Raw genomic sequence first — 14,308 nt, 5'->3', positions numbered from 1 at the left:
TACACCAGAACTCGCTTACACCGGAACTCGCGTATGTAAACAAAAACAAAGGTGTGGCTGACTAGGATCCTTTAAAATATCGTAATTAGTGCAGGATATCCTTGCCGCTGCGTTTACTCGCAAGGAAATGGTTTTTATGCATGGTTTGGCAAGGCTATTTTTAACTCGTTTTAGTTCGTGAGAAACTGCCGTTCCTTGTCACTACTCTGGTATAAATACATGTAGGAACACGTGTTTAGCTCGTAGTCAGTTTAGTTCTCGAGACTTAACTGAGTGGATCAAGAGCAGAAAGAAAGAGCTTGCTTCTAGCAAGGTAGGCTCGATTGGTTTGTTTATTTGCTATTAACAGTACTTGACCTCGCTAATTTCTGCATAATTCTAGTCGCTTTATCTTGTAGCTTTAGTCTTCGTTGTGTTTTTTTAGCTTAATCTTAGAGTTTTGTTTAACCAAGTTAGAAAAACACAAATATTATATTTGGTGATGAAAGCAATCAAGATAAAGTTGAAAGTTGTTCACGTGCCCACCACCACAGGCATCCGTGGGGCCACTTGCACACTAAGCATAAGTACTCAAAAAAGGGCAGATTAGACCAGATTACTGGTGTCAAATCCCCCGCCTAGGAGCATAACCAGAGACAGCACTGAGCCTGACTTTCGTTGGCGAAGACTTAAAAAAAGGTGTGAAACAACATGTATATAGTTTGCAGCACGAATTGGCCACTTACAAATCTGAATTACAAACCACATGTCCAGTTAAGCGTAAAGTGAACACGCACTACAAGGAAACGTGGCATCGGATTAAGAGGGCCTGATATATTCTTGTTTGTTTGTTTGTTTGATGTCTTAAAATTAAAGCACATACACAAATCAGGGACCTATAGTATGGTTCTTGTTTTGAGGAGTTATTCAGTGAAACGTGAAGTGCACGCAGATTAGTTCAGATTTGTAAACAAGTCAACTGACGCGAATACCGCAATGAAGGGTATAATATTGGACGTGCCAGCATGCATGCTTTTGGAGAGAACAAGCAACCGATTAATATGTGTTTCCGAGCATAGGAGCGGCTGAATTTGGCTTACTGTGGAACGAATCGCTCCAGGCCGAGCTTTTAAAATAGTGACCAACTGATTACAGCCGGTTCAGTTGTTGTTCAGGCAGAGTTTAGTCTTTTAAGGATAGAAGATATTTGAATCTAGAAAGAGCTATGGATATAGAAATTTGACTTGATGGATGTGCTAAAAGCTGAGTCTGAGTTTGATTGCATACGCGAGGTTTAAATCGTTATAGAATATTCTCGTGGATAGCTTTTTCATACAAAGAGCTATTCTTCATCGGAGTACAAAGAATATATATGACGGCGGTACGTCTGAATTAACCTCGCTGCTTTGCATCGAGTGTAGTAATTTCATAAAATGAATAAAATCTTCATTTAATTTACGTGTCTTTATAATCTGATAAAAGAACATGGCCGCATTTTATTTCACTTCCTCGAATGGTTGATAGAGTCCTCGCCTGCGGCTTGGGTTCTAACTACGCCCTACTGGATGTGGGGACTCGGCTATTATCTTTACTAGAGGATAAAGACATAGAAACAGAGTATAATCAGTCTATAAAAATGAATGACCAGCGTGATATACATTGACTAAAACTTCTGGTCTTCCCTAGAATCCATGGATGAAATCATCTACACAATAGTCTGTTCGTCGTTACGCTCAATTGCTAAGTGTGTTATGACTTTCAACTTGGCCTTGCCAAAACAGTGATAATTAACCAAGCTATTTATTGACTGTCTCCTCGTTATCTTTTGTCTAGAGGCGACACAAAGACAGCTAAGCGACAAAGCGCTTTTAATCTTAAGTTCACGACCAAACTCTGAGAAAGGTATGTAGACTTTTGGAAGCGCATGACTAAGTACAGTGGAACCCCGCTTTACGGACACCCGCTTAATACGGACACCCCAGTATTACGGACAGTTTTGTTGGTCCCGACGAAAACCTCATACATTTTTTCTTAAATTAACCCGCTTAATACGGACACCCTTTAATACGGACAACGGACACTTTTTTGTGTCCCAAGTGACAAACTGTCATACATTGTCAACCCCGCTTTACGGACACTATCTGTGCACTGTCAATTATCATTGTCAAGATTATTTGCTAACTTTTACCCTGGTCAAATAATGACGAGTTAAAACGATTTGATTACAAAGAGTAGCTTAACAGCGGTTTTGACGACTCTTAAGTCCGCCTGCCTGTGTCGTAAGCTTAAAAACTTCTGTGCAAAGTTTAATTACCGACTTTTTGAGAAAAGACTTTTTAAGAACGGTTACGGTTAGAGTTTCAGTTACAAAGGATACTTTATGGGACACGTTTGGTTGCTGTTGAAATGCGTTTTATTTCTTGTTTATCGATAAAACGCATGTCCGTGACATTTTTCTGAGACCCCGCTTAATATGGACACCCCGTTAATACGGACAATTTGGCATGTCCCCTTGGTGTCCGTATTAACGGGGTTCCTCTGTAATCATTTTTTGAATTGTGATTCAGAATGCTGCACAAATTGATTGTTTGGTTGTTTTAAGACGAAAAACGTTTAATTAAATAAGAATAATTTCATCAAAAAATGCATAAAATGGAACAAATTTTATCGAAAGGAACCCCTAACTATAAACATGTCTACTGCCAGCTTCTAGAATCAACGGATGAAATCCCATACACAATGACATTATTTACTACCACGTTAGTAAATATGTAATGGCGTTCTATTTTGGAATTGTCTTGAATGATAAATTATTAATTTTATTATTTCTTTGTTTTCTTTCAATTATGCCGCGTCCCCTACTTAAGAAGCCGGCTCAAAGAACTTGCTTCATTTCGCAGTAAATCTCGGAGAGGTAAGTACTAAAATTTTTGCAGCGCCCCACCGTAAGTTTTCGTACATGATTTGAACTCCAATTTTTTCTTTTCAGTAGCCAGTTGACTGTGCTGAGTTTCTAGAGCAGAATCTTAAGCGAAGTACTTTCAAACTTTGGTGAGTTGTACAGTTAAGTTAGCATGATAATCGTGTCTTGAATTCTTTCGCAGCCGAAAGTGCAACCGCAAATCTGTTTCTTGAAAGTTAGGATTTTAATACAGAAAAACATTATTTTGCACATCGCCAATGCCTTTTTGGAGCGTCAACAAGAAAAGGAAAAAAGAATCATCGTTTGCTAGTGAAGAAATTGTTCAACATGTCACGAGCGAGGGACAAAGAAACAATCTGAGTCCCCGACAGGAATCAAACTCATGGCCTCCCAGATACCGGTTGGGCGCTCTAACCAACTGAGCTACGAGAGACTCGTTGTGAGCTGGGCCATTTACTAGGTTAATATGTGACACGCGTCCTGCATACTGCTAGGATCAGCAATGTCGAAATCATCAAATGTTTAGTAAATAATAAATATGGTAAATTTTAAGCTCGGTGATAAATAGTGAAGAAATTGTTCAACATGACTCGAGCGAGGGACAAAGAAAAAATCTGAATCCCCGACGGGAATCGACTTTAACCAACTGAGCTACGAGTCTCTCGTAGCTCAGTTGGTTAGAGCGCCAAACCGGTATCTGGGAGGCCATGAGTTTGATTCCCGTCGGGGACTCAGATTGATTCTTTGTCGCAATGAAGGGTATAATATTGGACGTGCCAGCATGCATGCTTTTGGAGCATACAAGCAACCGATTAATATGTGTTTCCGAGCATAGGAGCGGCTGAATTTGGCTTACTGTGGAAAACATAAAGTTGTTTAGTTACTATTTTTTCCATTTTCTATTAAAGCAGCGCTTGCGCATGCTGCTGCCAAGTAAATTTATCCACTCCATAGCGAAATACTTACATTCATCATTGCTTTTGTGCATGGGTGACTTTAATTAACAATATTGTGCATACCTTCTATTGACCGTTAGTTGGCCTTCGCAGAATGGAAACATAACTAATTTGAATGACTAACAGGGCTTTAATACTGTTGTCTCAATCTCTTATACTGTGTGAAAACACTTTAAAATAATTGCTTGGACTAGCCGTTAAGACAACATACTTAAGCACCCAGTTTAGCTTCTTATTGGTTTTGATTATTGGATTGAAGAACTCCTCGGGCGATTCAACTTTCTCGATCGACGGGAAAATTTAAAATATGCTTTTAAAGGAACAATTGCGTCCAAGTACCAAGAGTACAGTGAAGTGTAAATCCATTATATTCAATTTTTTAAAATTGGTAGGATTGACATTCTGAAATTACTTGACCTCCTATTGGTTAAACTTGGTGGGAGAAACCACTTGGAAAATCTCTTAAAAAGGCTATAGTGAAGAGTATTTGATCTCTTGTGCCTTGTGATCCCTGAAGAGCGGACATCCCTTTCAATTTGGACAACTCGGCAGGAAAACTAAGGTATGAAAATTTTCTTGAAATTTAGCAAAAGCATTTTCTAAATTCCTGCCGGCCGAATTGCTGCAGGCCGGGCTTTTAAAGGGAACATAGTTGTGTCTAAGAAGTAAGATGAGCTCCTCGACCCGCCTTTTAGAATATTGGGAACAGATAAAACCACTGAAGCACAGAATGGCATATATAATATAAGTAATTATCAGTGAAACGTTTATTTTATTTATCCGTTACACGTACTGATATTAAATCGGTAAAGGATTAAAAGGACGAGTCCCTCGTTTGAAAATCCGAGAGAAAGAACAAGCTTGATATCATATACATCATCTTCTTTAAAAACAAAACAAACAGACCTCTTGTGATGTGTTATAACACTTGAAAATATTTAGCAATTAAAATTCCTTTGACTAGTCCTTCGAAATGACAAACTAAAGCAAACAGTGTACTGAGCTTCCTATTGGATGGATTATATATTGGATTGAAGAACTCCTCGTGTAATTCGTCTTTATCGTTTAATTTGACTGGTTCCTTTAAACGATTTATGACCGTGATACTTTAAAAGCTGTGCACTCTTCGGCCGAAAACACGCAAATGGAATGATGTAATTTCAAGGTACCACATTTTGGGTTTATTTCGAGTGTTACAATTTTCAATTTACTGGAGCATCGGTATTAACAAATAATCGCAGTTAAGTAGCGTGACTCAAACTTGCTTTTAAGGAAAAGCTGAAGCTTAACACTTCAGGGGGCTTTCATTTATTAGTGCATTTGCGGGGGGGGGGGGGGGGGGAGGGGGTTTCGCAAAATCACTTGTAGTGGCTTCCAAATATTATCCAACCGCCTCGTAGGTAGGCACAAAATGTCAAACCGCCCCCCTCCCCCCCCCCCCCCAGTAATTCACCCTGTTTTTTTCATATTTTTAATGTTTTGCCCATAATTCACTGTCACCCTCCCTACTTATCTTCCGACAATAACAGAATTTTTACTGACACCTAAATGAGACGACGATCACCCCAGTGATAAATTGGGGGGGGGGGGCAGGGGAATGGTGAACGGAGTGGGGGAGGGGGGTGTGGGTTCATATTTCCTGTGCGCGTAGGAAAGAAGAGAAGAGGGATTTCGCTGAAGAGAGATATATTTAAGAGCAGCTATTGTCCACTGAACAACGTAACAGATACATGCATTTGCTAGTGTAATGAAGATTACTCGTGTTAGTCCCGATTGAGCGTTATGCCCTTTCTGCGTAGCGTTCCGTTTCTTTTAAAAGATCTTAGAAATCAAGAAAAAGAAGGAAAAAATGAATAAGCGTCTAGAAACTTCTCAACTCAAATAACGATTTCTTCTCGAAGATTAACGACAGTTTCCGAAAACTTCCGAATAATTTTGAACGCTTGGCTGCTGAGATTTGATGGAGTCCGTTCGTTTTCCTTGCGTGGGCGAACCAGACCTCAACTCGATCTAACAATGAACGAACAATGACCGAACAATTAACTGATCAACTTTGAACAAATTGTTTTGTATTTCTTACGTCAGCAAGTCTCTTAAAAATGACCGACAAAGACCGAGCACCTCCGAACAATTCCGAACACTTATCTTTTCAGCTGTGATGGAGTCATTTCGTATTCCTTACGTCAACGAGTCTTTTATATTGAATACGAACAATGGCCGAGCACTTCCGAACAATTCCGAACACTCAAGTGCTCAGCTGAGGAGAAATTATTTTGTATTCCTTACGTCAGCGTATCTTTGACAAATGAACAACAGGAATGACCGAGCACTTCCGAAGATTTCCGAACAATACCGATGAACTGTGATAAGGTTGTTTTGTATTGCTTTTGTGATTTGAATAACAAACCACATATCCTGTTAAGCGTAAAATATATAAACAACACACTGCAACAATTTGAGGCAACTCTGACCAGGCAACGTGGCATCACATAACGCAAGAGCTAACTCCGGCAAAGTTTGTTCCGTTTTATGTCAGTTAAACGACCAAACAGGGATCTATGGTTCTTGTTTTGAGAAGTTTTTCAGCGTGAAGTGCACGCAGATTAGTCAACACGATCAAGTGGCGCGAAGCCGCAAAGTTGGGTATGATACTGGATCGTGATTGGCACGCTTTCAAGCGTAGCAACCGTTATGCGTGGGCGTCCAGTGTCCCTGAACTGAGATCTCATTCAACAACATGTGCTGTTTTTGAGCACGGAAAGGGCTGAATTTGGTTAACTGTTGAAAGCATGAAGCTATTTAGAAACTTTGTTTTGTTTCATTTTATAAGCAACATTTTGCAGCGCTTGCTGCTGACTAGCACATTTATCCACTCCAAAGCGAGGCACTTATACATCGTGGGTGTTTCCTGTTTACAATATTGCGCATAACTTCTATCCACCGTTAGTTGGCCTTCGGGCCTTCATAGCTTAGAAACATAACTAAATAATTTAAATGACACACTGCGTTTGCAAAGAAAAAAAAACCGGAAACTGCTTTCATGCCTGCACCTGTTCAACTACCTTAGTCTTGGACCCCGAAACATGCTTTAAAACGCTACCCTCAAATTTCAATACGAACAATGACCGAGCAATTCCGAAAAATTCTGAACACTTATCTTCTCAGCTGTGACGGAGTCATTTCGTATTCCTTACGTCAACGAGTCTTTTATATTGAATACGAACAATGACCGAGCACTTCCGAACAGTTCCGAACACTTAAGTGCTCAGCTGGGGAGAAATTATTTTGTATTCCTTACGTCAGCGTATCTTTGACAGATGAACAACGAAAATGACCGAGCACTTCCGACGATTTCCGAACAATACCGATGACCTGTGACAAGGTTGTTTTGTATTGCTTTTGTGATATTAGTACAAATAAGCGAATAGTATGACTAAGGTCCCGCTTTGCAAGGGGTTCTTTTTGAGCGTCTAGGCTCCTATTACTAAAGAATAAGCGTTACTGTTTGCTAAACGGATATTTCTGTAAAAAATATTTGTAAAACCATCAGTTTGTGACGCTCCGGAAATACAAAGTAGCAATCTTAAAACTTGTTCAGTTTCAATTTTAATATCAAAAATTTGCATTCGTTCGCCCACGCGGGTATCCAGCAATTTTACTAGATACAAGTTCTAAGCGAGTGACAATCTCACAACAGCTGGCACAGCAGAAAAAAAAAAAAAACTTGTTACAGATTAAATTAAATCAGCGGCTAACGCCGTATGCCTGCTTCATTTCGGTAGATTGTTCTCTTTCAATCATTTCCACCAAACGTCTCAAAACTGATGTAAAAGCAATGCGTGCTGTTGAGTCAGATGGTAAAGCCAATATTGAAAATTACTAAATACTCAGGTGGTGTAGCAGACATGAAATGTCATTAACATAAACATACAACGGTGATTAGGAGAACGAACAGATAGCATTTGCGATAATATTGGCTATTTTTTTGCCTGCGAGAGCAGACAGCATTTTCGGCTCGAGTTTTACCCGCCGAAAAAAAAGGTCTTTTCTTGGCGAGTGAAACTCGATTCAAAAAAGCCGTCTGCCCTCGCAGGCTACTAATTTTTCGATGAGTACGTAAACTTTAATTTAGCAGCGCTAATTGGCCACTTACAAATTTGAATAACAAATCCACATCCTAGTAAAGGGTGAAATAAACACACACTGCATTCATTTGAGGTAGTTCTGCGTGCTAGGAAACGTGGTATCGAATAATGATATGGTGAAGAGCTTTACTCCGGCACTGAACACTTGTTCTATTTTATGACAGTTATTAAGCACAGCACACACACATATATCAGGGATCTATGATTCTTGTTTTCATGAGTTATTCATTGAAACGTGAAGTGCACGCAGATTAGTTCAGATTAGTGACAAGTCAAGTGGCGCGAAGCCGCAAAGTTGGGTATGATACTGGATCGCGATTGGCGACGCTTTGAAGCGTAGCAACCGTTATGCGTGGGCGTCCAGTGTCCTTGGAACTGTGAACTGAGATGTCGTTCAAAAACATGTGCTGTTTTTGTGCACGGGAGGGGCTGAATTTGGTTAATTGTGGAAAGCATGAAGCTATTTGGAAACTTTGCTTTGTTTCATTATTTTTATAAGCAGCGCATTGTAGCACTTGCTGCTGATTAGCAAATTTATCCACTCCAAAGTGAGGAACTTATTCATCGTGGGTGTTTCCTGTTTACAATATTGTGCATAACTTTAATCTACTGTTAGTTGGCCTTCGGGCCTTCATAGCTTTGAAACATAACTAAATAATTTGAGTGATGACATTCTGCGATTGCAAAGAAGAAAAAACACCGGAAACTGCTTGCGTGTCTGCACCTGTTCAACTACCTTAGTCTTGGTTCCCGAGCCTTAAAACACTACTGTCAAATTTTTATTTTCCTACGCAGAGACGTCTCCGGTTTTCTACCTTCGTCTGCATACAGGCTAGTGGATAAGTAGGCTTACATGTGCCAAAGAATCAACGTCGTTGCAAATGCATTTATTTGCCTTTTGATTGCCTTTGATATTATTATCATACCACTTCTCGAGAACCAAAACTAGAGGCATTTCTTTACTGCAGAACCTACAAACCGTCTTGGAAAAAGTACAACTTGTTTTAAAATAGGTGGATTCGAAGTTGTAAGAAAAAAAAAAAGATAACGTTGTCTTGTATATTTGGTCAGGCAGGGCGTCATGCGTTTCTTTGTAGAATGTCAACATGTATTATTTCAAGAAAGGTAATTTCATGTTCGACAGCAAAAACATTTTGTCCTTAGGATATTTTTCTATTGACTCGGAAAAAGGGAACAAAGCACACACGCTACGGTTAACACGAAGAGCAGTTGACGAACGGAAATGCGTCATGTTCAATGTTACGGTTCATTGTTTTCAATGGAAACAGCGTTTCAATCCGGAAGCACTTTACAGTAAACTCGGAAATTTTAACCATACTACAAATATGATTACAGAAAATGTTTCACTGAATAAACCTATTCGAGGTTTGTGGGTGCGGCCGAACCCTCGCACTTTAAGAACTTAGCACCGTCATGGGCCTCGAACATTCGCTATTGATACCAAATAACCTGCGTTTGCATATAAAGATTGTCACCTTAAGCTTATAGTCAGGTGTTTAAAGCCCAACCGGACAGATCTACCAAACAGTTTACATCTCACCTGCATTCTTTTCGGCCTGATCTTGAACACGTGACTTCAGGTTGGTCAGAAATTTCACTGTTCTATAAATAATATCCAATTTAGTTGGCACTGTACCCTCTTCGATATTATGAAAATTGTTTACAGGCCCTTTACACGTGTGCTTTTATTGATTTTTTGTTTCTTGAAAAAACAAACATCGTTTTTTGGTTAGTGTTGTTTGCTACTTTAATTATTACTTGTAAATCAAAATGTCAAATAAGAGAGGGGCACAATTTTAAACAAGTCAAGTACGGTTAGTTATGACCATCAATCCTTAAATGTACATTGTAGTTTTATAAGATGAACACATTTACAAACAACACTATCGAAGAGAATCAAATGTTAAGTTTGCATAATCGAAATTAAACGAAAATAATCGAAATTTCCTCAGAGGAAATTAAGATTCACCTGCACAATTTACTGTACTTATCACATGATGAAAAAACTGACCCTTGAATTTAATATATTTTCACAACTTTGATGCAATTAACTGAAGTTTGTTTCGAGAACATTTCATTCAGTTTTAGCTAAGTTTGAAAGTAATCCACTAAAATGATGATATATACAAAGAAAATGCATTGTTAGAGTTTAGTAGACAGGATTGCCGAGAGAATGCTATCACTATTTTAGTCGACTTGTTTTGTATTTAGTGCATTAATTTTAACTAATAACCGGACCGTCTTTCTAACAACACGCTTCCTATTCCCCCCCCCCCCGGGGGCAAGGAACCAAGCTTAGAGGCCCTGTATGGGTAAACTCCGATAAGCGACACGACGTTTAAACAGTGACATGGAATAAGTAAAATGGCGACGAACGAAATAGCGACAGCGAAGGAAAGAATTAAATAAGAGCTCTACGGCGAAACTGTCGGTTTCTTAAATGTTCGACGGCGAATCGAACCTGATGTAGTGACAAATCCCCTGCGTCATCAGCATGCAGGGCATACGTTTAATTAGTTCCCGCAGATTTAACGGGCACAAAGCTATCAAGTCGAAAATTAAAGTGGATGAATACCAACAGTCAAAAATTTTCTTTGCTTCTCCTACTAGGGGTGTCGAATGGTAATGCGAGACTTTGCGGACGGCGAGACTGATTCTTTTCGCGGCCCGGCCTTTTTGCCTGCTCGAGACTGCGAGGGCGTCAGATCGGACGACGGACCCCTGTGTGGCTAAATGGAGACACGCAGACCACACCACCCCTCCTACTCACTAGCATTTCGCTATAAAGGGTACAAGGTGACAGATCCGTATTCGTTATGGCTGTGGCTGATCAAGAAGTTATAAATTCAATAAAAAAAAGTTGAAAAGAACACACTCAGGCTAAACTAATGAGGGTTTGCATTAGAGCGGGAGAGCGGACATTTTCGCTGTTATAATCACTGAGCTGGCAACCAACTAACGTACTTCAGATCAGTTCTGTTAAAGCATAGCAAATTTTAAGGAAATACGACAAAGTAAGCTCAGATGCCATTTCAGCCGAGCGAGACGAAACCCACTTTTGAAAAATTGACAGTAAACGCCTAAAACAATGGACAGCAGTCCAAAAATAATCGCCCAACGAGGTCGAGAAATCGGCGGAGAAATATTTTGCGATCGAGAATTTTTGATCAGTTGAGAACACTATTTTTTATTAATCTGTCAAAGCATTAAATCATATTAATTTTAATGGCCCACAGTTCAGAGTCACATCGTTTTTTATTTGGTCAAAAAAAATTAAAACCCCTTTCCTTACTGCGATATACACGGATCCAGAGTTTCAGACTTCCGTTCTAAATTCAAAAGAAAAGTGAGTACTCATTAAGTCAGGCTACTGTTTTTTTTTTTTTTGCGATGTGTAACAATGGTCTGACTTAATGAGAGTTCACCTTTCCTTTGAATTTGGACCGGCAGTCTGAAACTCTGGATCGGTGTATTAAAGTGCCCGAAAACCTACTGCTTAGAGTCAAGTCGTTTTTTTACTTGGTCGAAAAATATAAAATACCGTTAAGTTTTAAATACGAAATTTAAAGTCCCCGAGAAACTTCTGCTTTGAGTGCTTAATTTAGTCACGTCGTTTTTAATTGGTCGAGACATTATAAACATTAACTCAGCCTTTTTACAATACCGGATAATCAAAGTTCTGCTTTGGTACCTAGGTTACTCACGTCTATTGTGCTCTAAAGTTAGATAGACACGTCGTATTTTTATCTGTCAACGAGAAAATCCTGCTTCGACTTAGAGTCATGATCAGAGTCATGTCGTATTTTAATTGGTAGAAAACTCCTGCTCGTTTTTAATTAGTCCGATATTAAAAACAATGAACTGCCTTATTAAAATACAGGGGCACCCAGCACACCGTTTCGGTGTAAATTCGGGTAATAGTATTTCGTTCCCTCAAATTTCCTGAAGTTTGAAAGTTCAGCTAGCGTATCCGAAAGATACACTTTTCTTAGCGTTTAAAAATAATGCTTTAAATCGCACAAAAAGGACACCCCGATGTAACAATGATTTACTTTAATTTTATTTTTTCGCTTCGCTGGTAAAACACACAGAAAATTCCAACAAAGCAGTTATTGTTTTGGTTTCGGTTTTGAAATAGCTGGTTAATGTTCCAGCCCATTAGCCACCCTGAAAATACCAAAGAAACTCCTGCTCTGTGTACCTAGGTTACTCACGCATTTTTTAATTAGTTGAGAAATTAAAATATCTGAGAAACCTCTGCTCTGTTACTCACTGACGTCCGTCTTAAAACGAAGTTACGACAGGGACACGCGGACCATTCTTAGTTGCATCCAAGGGAAACAACATTTGGCTCGAGTTATCGGGAGATTCGAGAAACTGGGATCCACTTGTATTTATAGCTGTAAGTTTTCACTAAATGGGATGGTTACTTCATTTACATTTTTATCTTTGGAGCTCGTAAGTTAAACTCGTATGCAAAGGTGCCAAACATGCATAGCCTAACAGACGTAGCTCCCCTAACATTAACAGGCGCCATTGAACTGTAGAATCTTATTGTATGGGCACTGTTAATAAATCTGGAGGTAATGAAGTTAATTAAAGTAAACTTTTTTCCCTTATTCATTATTCATTAGGAAAAGGAGACTGAAATGAAGACAGAACGACAACGTCGTCAAGAGCAGAACAAAGCAGCTTTTAATTCTACTTCGAATGGTGGCCAGTGTGATACTCGAACTGACGGTTCTCGACAAGATATCGAAAACGCATCGACTTCTGAGGCCTCCTACGGTTTAGCTGATGGCAGCCTTCTCAGCAACTTCGTTCCCAGGGTCTCTCTCTCCACGGCCCCTAGCCATGTTGAAGGAATGATTGAGGAGGACAACAGCATCTATCCCTCAAAGCCAGTATGTAAGCAGTCCGGGATAGACAACGAAATGGCTTCAGGCATAGATTCACTGGACATCCTTTTCGATGGAACTTGGCGATCACCGACTTCTTCTGACTTGGCAAGCGTGTCAGACGTTATTGAAAGAAAGCTGTCTTCAGAAAGCATGGACTCAGATATCCTCAACTCGAGCTTGGATTCTGCACCAAGTCTAGATGATGTCTTTGATGTCATTGATGAAATGGATTCTTTTGAGCCGGGTCTGCACATGAATGTGCCCGTGTCGACGCCATCAACCCATGTAACGCCCCAGATTTACAGGTGTAGTAGCCTTTATCAGTTGCCCAGCTGCTCACATCCGTGCAATTCATTCCAGGGCTTTAACTTTGGTCTCGTGCAAGGTCTTCAAAATCCTTCACGAGGTCTCATCACAGCCATGAGAAGGCTTTGTGAGTTACTTTCAAATCCAAGATCAGATCATTTGGAATCTGTCTTTGTTCGCCTTCTTAACAGCACCGTAACCGAAATGGAAGATGCCACACAACCTCAATCCAAGCGTCCCAGGAGGAACAATGAGAGGCTATCTGTCCCTTATAGACAGAGGAAACGGCCAAACAAGTCTGCAAGCGATGCCGAGAGAAGCTTCGAGTCAGCCAGTCGTTCCATCACTTCAAAGTCGCAGTCTCTGCCAGCTATTTCCAGCAAGTGCAGATCAGGTGCATAGAAACTGTGGATTTAACTGGCTTAGAAGAGAGTGAGAAAGAGCAGGGACAAGATAGTAAAGAGAGTCAAAAGAAATCTTTCATTGCTCTTGAGGACACTATGTCAGCCTTTATGAGCAGTCTGTCTAACATTGCAGCCAAACAGGAGAGCTAGAGGAAAAAAATAGAAACCTTTATATACCGAATTTATGCAATCGTTCAAATCGTTTTGGCGTTCTTATGTCCGTGATGTTTTTTTTTTGTATTCTCCAGTTCTGCTGCTTTAATAGCTGTTATGTGTGTTAAGTAGTTGTCCCTTGAATTGGCTCAAATCACAGGCTCCATCTTCAGCGCTCTCTCGAGTGCAGTCTCAGTTTATTGCAGAAACGATGGAGGTAAAGATCGCTGGCTCATTGAGAGCTGTTAACAAATCCAGATCCAAGGGGAAAGGTAAACGCAGCAAGAAAACAAAACAAAAAAACAATAAATAAAAAAATAAACAAATAAATAAATTGATTCATTATTGTACTGATATAACCCATAAGTATAACCCAACATGCCCAGCAGCATATCGCTCATTACCCGTATGAACATATTACAACACTTAAATTACCCTACTTACAATACTCCACTTACAATGTAGCACTTAGACTTATTACACTTAATGCTTAAAGTTGTTACACTTTTTTTGAACTACA

The 14,308-nt window shown here is 39.7% G+C and overlaps 1 pseudogene across 1 annotated transcript; it reads left to right on the top strand.

Annotated features, from left to right (window-relative positions):
* The first annotated feature begins 298 nt into the window (after nucleotides 1-298).
* LOC144654868 (uncharacterized) lies at nucleotides 299-14,100 on the top strand (annotated as a pseudogene). Its single transcript, XR_013571008.1, has 2 exons — nucleotides 299-313; nucleotides 12,659-14,100. The product of XR_013571008.1 is annotated as an uncharacterized LOC144654868 (transcript).
* The last annotated feature ends 208 nt before the right edge of the window (nucleotides 14,101-14,308 follow it).

This window comes from Oculina patagonica, chromosome 5, assembly GCF_052425735.1.
Source record: "Oculina patagonica isolate OP01 chromosome 5, crgOcupat, whole genome shotgun sequence".
NCBI classification, from domain to species: Eukaryota; Metazoa; Cnidaria; class Anthozoa; order Scleractinia; family Oculinidae; genus Oculina; species Oculina patagonica.
This window is presented reverse-complemented; position numbering and strand designations above follow the sequence as displayed.